The 7765-nt window shown below is 32.0% G+C and overlaps 1 non-coding gene across 1 annotated transcript; it reads left to right on the top strand.

The window, feature by feature from the left end:
* Positions 1-5148: 5148 nt before the first annotated feature.
* Positions 5149-5220, top strand: TRNAK-UUU. The gene has a single exon. It is a non-coding gene; the product is annotated as a tRNA-Lys (tRNA).
* Positions 5221-7765: the final 2545 nt, after the last annotated feature.

The raw sequence follows: 7765 nt of genomic DNA, 5'->3' as shown, positions 1-7765 counted from the left end.
TTTTTTTTTTTTTTTTTTTATAATATTTTTATTACAACACTTAAATTTTGTTATAAAAATTGCCACGTGGCTTCTTCTCGTTGCTTCGTTCTCTGCTTTATAATATATATAGATATAGAAAATTTAAATATGTTTATTTTTTTAATTAAAAACTTTATTACAGTATTATTATCTTTTGTCTTAAAAAAGTTAAGTGACTTGTTCTTATTCAGTCACTTGGCTTCTTCTCATGCTTCGTCCTCTGCTTTATAATATATATAGTTAGATGATTATTATTATTATTATTATTATTATTATTATTATTATTATTATTATTATTACTACTACTATGCACTACTACTACTAATTTTAATGCTATTATTTATTATTAATATTATTATTATATTTTTAACTTTTATTTAATATTTACGTAAATTATATTTAGATAATTTTATAATATTTATTTAAATTTTTAAAGAGATAAATATGATTGAGTAAAAGTTCATTCAAAACTCTTTAACCATGAATTTCTATTTTTAAGCTAATGAAATCTTTTTTTTCAAATAAAGAATAATATATTTTAAAAATTTTAATACATTATTATTACAACATTATTAAGTTATGTCCTAAAAATTGTCACATAACTTTTTAATATCTTGCCACGTGGTTTTTTGTCTTGCTTTTAGTGTTGCTTTTATATATATATAGATTACTACTATGCACTACTACTACTAATTTTACTGCTATTGTTTATTATTAATATTATTATTATATTTTAAAATTTTATTTAATATTTACATAAATTATATTTAGATAGTTTTATAATATTTATTTGAATTTTTAAAGAGATAAACATGATAGAGTAAAAGTTCATTCAAAACTCTTTAACCATGAATTTCTATTTTTAAGCTAATGAAATCTTTTTTTCAAATAAAAAATAATATATTTTCAAATTCAAATGTATTAAAATTTTTAATACATTATTATTACAAAATTATTAAGTTATGTCCTAAAAATTACTACGTGGCTTTTTAATATCTTGCCACGTGACTTCTTGTCTTGCTTTTAGTTTTGCTTTTATATATATATAGATTACAACATTATTAAATTATGTCCTAAAAATTGCCACGTGGCTTTTTAATATCTTGCCACGTGGCTTCTTGTCTTGCTTTTAATTTTGTTTTTATATATATATAGATTTAATATTTACATAAATTATATTTAGATAGTTTTATAATATTTATTTAAATTTTTAAAGAGATAAATATGATAGAGTAAAAGTTCATTCAAAACTCTTTAACCATGAATTTCTATTTTTAGGCTAATGAAATCTTTTTTCAAATGAAGAATACTATATTTTCAAATTCAAATATTTTAAATTTTTTAATACAATATTATTACAACATTATTAAGTTATGTCCTAAAAATTGCCACGTGGCTTTTTAATATCTTGCCACGTCGCTTCTTGTCTTTCTTTTATATATATATATATATATATATTAAAAGTGTGAAGTCCCGTAGAAAAGTGATTTGAACATTTTGTCCTCATTAAAAGACCCTCCTTTAGACAAAACTGTATTTTCACTATTTTTTTAATTTATTATTTAATTATTTTTATTATATTTATAATTAGACTCCTAAAATATATGGAACTCGTAAAATATATGGAAGGAGAATCAATTAATATTTTCCTTTGTAGCAATTAATTAGAAAAATACTCCTAAAATAGGATAGGAAAATATACTAAGGAAATACTTCTATAGATATTGAGATGCACGTTAAACTAGAGAAGAAATCGGTTTACTTAAGATTTGTGATCACTATTGTACTATTTTGTTGTAGTTTACAGGTCGTAGATGAATTTATAGGTGGTAGATGTCACACTCCTTTTTTACGTACTCCAAAAAGATATGGTTGTTTTTAAGTTCGAAAGGGTCTTATTATTTAAGTGACAAGAAATGAGAATTTGTTTCGGAAAAGGATTATTTGCATTTTTTTACTCAGAGTCACCACTTGGCATAATCCGGTGTGCCAAGTCACCATTGGAAAAATCCTTTTCAAAACCATTTGACTCTTTAAACTGGTTTGCGAACAGAGACTCCGGCTAAGGAATTCTATTAACAGAGGAGAAGATGTTAAGCACCCCTCGATCCTGTGGTTCAACCATAGTCGCTTGGTAGAGTGTATCGACTATTTTGGCATTACGAAATGTATAAATCACACAAAAGCATGCAAAATAATCAAACAATAAACAAAACAAAACAATCCAAAAATGTAAAGTTCAGTCCAATTATACAGTCCAAAAATAAATAATGCGGAAATATAAATCTATTCTACCCTAGACTAATCTCCAATGCCTTACCCAATTCCGTGGGCCTTCATCACGATCATTTTCCGCCAACATGATACGTCAGGGCATTCCTCGGTGTATAAGTACAGAAGACCTCGGGGCATTCCTCGGCTAAATGAATGCATTTGAATTGCATGCGATAAAGTAGAAAACATTCAACACATACTCCACATTCAAACAAAACATAAATCTTAAATTCTTGCCTACCCAAACCTATATTGCTTATCCATTTCAATATGACGTAAGTATATCACATTCACTTGTACCGAACGGAACAAAAGACAACAAACCAACATTAATCTACGTTCAACTTTTATCAATTTCTCCATTCCTTCTCTAAATCCCCTTATCAATCCATTAGAGCATATCCAAATTCATTCTTTAAACCACCAAAAATCAACCCACCGAACATCATGATCATAATAATCGACATCAACAAAGTCCAAAAAAAATATAATCACAACACACATATTCACAATCCATTCAACACACTAAGATAGATAAAAAAAGAGCGGGTTAAGAAATGGACCTTTCAACAATCTGATCTATGTTGATAATAAGAAAACCCGGACTTGGAATTTCGAATAGAACCTCAACAGCGATGAATCCAACTCGAATAGAAAAATAGCAATTTGAACGGAGGCCTCAAACAATCTGACAGAAGATTGAATTTTATGTAATTTGAGTTCCGATGAACTCAAACGGGGCAGCAAACAGAAAACGCCAAAAATAGATTCCCGCGAACCTCACTGCTTCAACCTGGATTTAACTAGAAATTAATGGAAAACGGAAAAATATTGAAAATTTTGAACCGGGCTCGTTGACCGAACAAAACCAGGCAAACGTTGACAAGAATTCCGGCTAAATAATCACCGAAACAGCGACCAAAAACTAATCACAATATTTCGATTAAGACCCAAACAGTATCAAAATTTTTGAGAAAACAGTACGAGAACCCACGAGTCCCAAAACCTCAAGAATACAGCAAAGACAAACTAAAGAATAGCGTGGCCTGAGCTCCGGTGAGTTCAGAAAGAACAAAAAACGGAGCAGACGCTCAGATTCCAGCCGACAGTAACCTTTTTCCGGCGATTCATTGCCGGAAAACCCCAAAATCAACCAGATTTGCACTGTTTCTATTCAACAACTCGATTTCTATCTGTTTTTCTGTTCAAACTCACTGATTTCATCCTCAATCTCCCTGTTTCTCTCTCTCATCTCTCTCTCTATTCGTTCTGGTGTATTGATTTGCCAGAGAACTGCAATCGCCGGAGAGAGTTCAGGTCGTACCGGTGACTGCTGTCGTCGCCGGAGAGAGGTCGGGTCGGGTCGGTTGTGATGGTCGCTGGAGAAAGCGCTGGATGACGGAGGAGACCGGATCTGAGCGGCGGCTGGAGGAGAACGAAGGGGGCTCGGAGGCATCTGGAGGCGGTGAGTTTGCAATGGTAGCAACGCTGGTTTGCTGGTTGGATTCTCGTCGGTGATGGCAACGGCGGCGTGGTGGCTTAGGTTGTCGGTGGCTGCTGACGGCGTGACGATTGAGGGAGAGGGGAAGAGAAGGCTAGCCGGCGTTGAGATGGACGGCGTCAGCCATGAATGCCGATGGAGAGGAGAGGAGAGGGGTAGAGAGAGAGATAGAGCTTGAGCGGCTGTTTTTGGTTTTTGATAGTGTAAGAAATTATGTGATTGTGAGAGTATGTGGGTGTTTTTTATTGTGAGGGTCACGTGGGTGGGTATTGGGGTGGGGTAGGTGGGGTAGAGTTTGTTAGGATAGGGTAGGTAGGTGTTGTTTTTTAATTGGGTGGGTTGTTAGAATATTAGGATAAGACAAAGTTAGGTAGGGGGTTGTTATTTTTTGTCATTTTGTAGAGGGATTATCACACGGGTGAGGGTACACGGTAGGATAAGGTAAACAATAGGTAAAAACGATATCGGGGAGGGACGAAATTAGGTGTCTACAGTAGACGAATGCCAGTCGGCTTTGAAGAATTTTTTAGATAAATGTTAGGTTTAATTGTATTATTTCTATATCTCTGTTTTGACAATTTTTTTTGTGTAAAGGTAAAGTTTAGTTGTATTATTTTGATAGCTCTATTATCGTATTATTTTGTTATAGTTTACATGTGATAGATGAGTGTCAGACGGCTTTGAGAATTTTTTTTGTAAAGGTTAGATTTAATTATGTTGTTTTGATGACTCTATCATAATATTGTTTTGTTGCAGTTTACAGATGGTAGATGAATGTCGATCAACTTTAACAATTTTTTTTGGAATAAGTTATGTTTAGTTAAATAAATTCTTCAAAAGATGTTGAATTTAATTATTGTGTTCATCTTTATTATTTAAACAAATATCCTATTTAGTGTAATGTTTGAACTCAATAAAGTGAGGTACACGCGCGAGTCGTGTACGCCTAAACGATAGATATAGATTTGTATTTCAATGTTATTTGTCCAATTGGAATGAGTATAGAACTATAGAACCTGACTTTCATCAAATTTTAGAAATCCAATTGTTAGTTGGTTTCCACTTAAATAAATCCATATTCCATTAGAACTCATATTTAGCTTAACGTGTTGTATTTCCAATTATGTCATTTTCGTCCAATATTAGGTAAAAAATAGTGTAAATAATTAAAAGCATGAAAATCATTCAATTTAAGGGATATTTTGATTGTTCAATATTTAAAGAAATTTTTCGTGCTTTTGTAATAGATAGATATAGATAAATTGATTTAATAATTGAGATTTAAATTATCAAGATTAAGTCATTTGTAATTTTGATATATATAATATGTACTGTAGATTTTTATCAAACAAGCCGTCTTAGCTCAGCGGTAGAGCGCGTGGCTTTTAACCACGTGGTCGTGGGTTCGATCCCCACAGACGGCGTGTATGTATTTTATTTTTATGTTGACTTTATTTTATATATTTATATAATTGATTTTTGTTTGCAATGATAATGTAATTCCTCGTCATTTCTATTGCAATCCTTCTAGCTTTTACCACATGCTCCTTATAATTTATATCATTTAGAAGTAAAAAGGTTATTTCTTCAAAGTTCGAAATCAAGATTTTTAGTTAAGGAACAACAAATTATAACATACGATATCATATGATTCACTTTTTTTAACCATCCGACATTTGAAGCTCATAAAGTCCGAAAGATTAAACAAAGTTAATCCTCGTTGAAAGGTTGAGAAGTTCAAACTTGAAACTTCTAATTAAAAATCTAGAGATTCAGATTAATCATCTGAACACATCACTCGTCATTGGATAAGCACTAAAACATGCCTAAGAGCTTTAAACTCAAACTTTCTATGTCTTCATTTCACTTCTCCTGCTTCAAAATATCTTAATTTTTTTGCCTTAAAGTTCATTGTCAAACATGGTAATTATGAAAAGACAAAGGAGGTGAATGACGTCCCCGTGAATATTTCAAGAATTCAACGATGGAAATGATACTGGAAAATAAGATGGTTGAAGCTAAGTTTGGAATACCAAATAGATTTATTGATCGTGAGGATAATATGTAACCTATTAAGAGATTATTCATTTTTTGTAAAACAAAAAAAATGACATCACACGAAAATTATAGTAATTTCCAACTTACAAGAAGTACAAAGATATCGATGATATCTTGTTTATTTGAATAACAACAATAATTATAAATATAATACAGTCAATAGCAAAATAAGATATATTCATCTATGCAATGAGTTGACTTTATTCTAGATTTATACAAGTATAGTATATGCCAAAAAAAATTGAAATAATAATATTCACAAATAGTAAAGTAAATTGTGCTTTTTAGTTACGTTCATTAAAATAATGAGTTCATCTGATAAATTGAAGTGATTTCATACATTATCATTTGAAAAGAGCTCGATACTTTCATATTAGTCTTCTCCCTTCAATCTTTCCTACTTTATTGAAGACTTATTATACACTTAAGAGCCATTTGGCTATTGAGATTAAGAAAATTATTACGATATAAATTTTAAATTTTTGCATTATTTGGTTGTGCCGTTGCATTACAATTTATAAGCTAAAATCAGAATAAGATTCATTCCAAAGTTATGAGATTTCTCTATCCCAAATGAGTGACCCATCTCAATTATAAATTCAAAATTATATTTGAGACAACCTTATTTTCGATCAAGCCACATAATATATTATCCATGAAAGATCTTAAAGTCATGTCTTAAATTAGAATGTAATCTTCATTTTATTGAAATCTTTATGGGTTCGTTTGGTACACCACATAAGGAGTCGTGTTCAGCACGGGCCTATCGCCACTAGTTAGATTTGTACGCGTATAGTATATACCAAAAAAAAATTGAAATAACAATATTCACAAATAATAAAGTAAATTTTGCTTTTTAGTGAAGTTGATTAAAATAATGAGTTCATATAATTTTGAAATCGTTATGTTAAAATGTACGTATAAAAATTGAAGTGATTTCATTTGTATCATTTTAAAAGAGCTCAATTGTAAGACCCCGTAAGATCCTAGCTCGTGTCAGCTCACTCTTACATATTAAAGGGGTCTAAGAGTTAGAATATTTTACTAAGTGTTAGGATTTAATCATTTCTAAAGCCCCTAAACTTCGATGATTTTATTTTTGACTTTTTCGGCCTTAGAATGTCGATTTTAAAGTTGACTCATGATCGGGGTAGTCAATAGTAAATATCGGGTGAGTTTTGGAATTTTCGGACAAGCATAAGGGCATGTTTGGATTTCAAAACAGTAGCTGCACTGGGATAAGCCCGCGGAGCCCGCTCCAGTGCACCGCAGTGGAGCCTGTGGCGCCCACTCCATTGCCTGCTGTCTTATTTTTCAGCTTTTGATTCGGTTTTTGCAAGGGCAATTTGGTCTCCATTCACCCAATATGTCCATAACACGATATTGAAGCCCCCAAAAGCATATTTGGTCATTTTTTACACAAAATCTCTTAGTAACAACTCTGAATAATCAGCAGGCTGCTATCCCAGCCAATCTAGTGGCTAATACTATTCAAAATTTAACCCAAATGAACCCTCCTTTATTTTCGAGATCCAAGTCTGATGAGGATCCGCAGGAGTTCCTTGACATGGTTTAGATGGTAACTGACATTATGGGGTGACTTCTAGTGAGAGTGAAGAGTTGGGTGCTTACCAGTTGCAGGATATCTATCACACATGGTATAAGCAGTGGAAGGAGGATAGAGGCGCATATGCAGGGCTTGTAGGGTGGAAGGAGTTTACCACAACCTTTTTAGATAGGTTCTTTCCTTTATAGTTAAAGGAAGCTAAGGTGCAGGAGTTTATTAATTTGAAGCAGGGTAACATGAGTGTGAAGGAGTATTCTCTTAAGTTTACCTAGTTGGCCAGGTATGCTCCTAATGTGGTGTCTGATAACAAGTCTAGAACGAGTAAGTTTGTTTCTGGTGTAGCT

Source organism: Capsicum annuum, chromosome 12 (assembly GCF_002878395.1).
Source record: "Capsicum annuum cultivar UCD-10X-F1 chromosome 12, UCD10Xv1.1, whole genome shotgun sequence".
Lineage (NCBI taxonomy): Eukaryota > Viridiplantae > Streptophyta > Magnoliopsida > Solanales > Solanaceae > Capsicum > Capsicum annuum.
The sequence above is the reverse complement of the archived record's forward strand: the minus strand, read 5'-3'. Positions and strand labels throughout refer to the sequence as shown.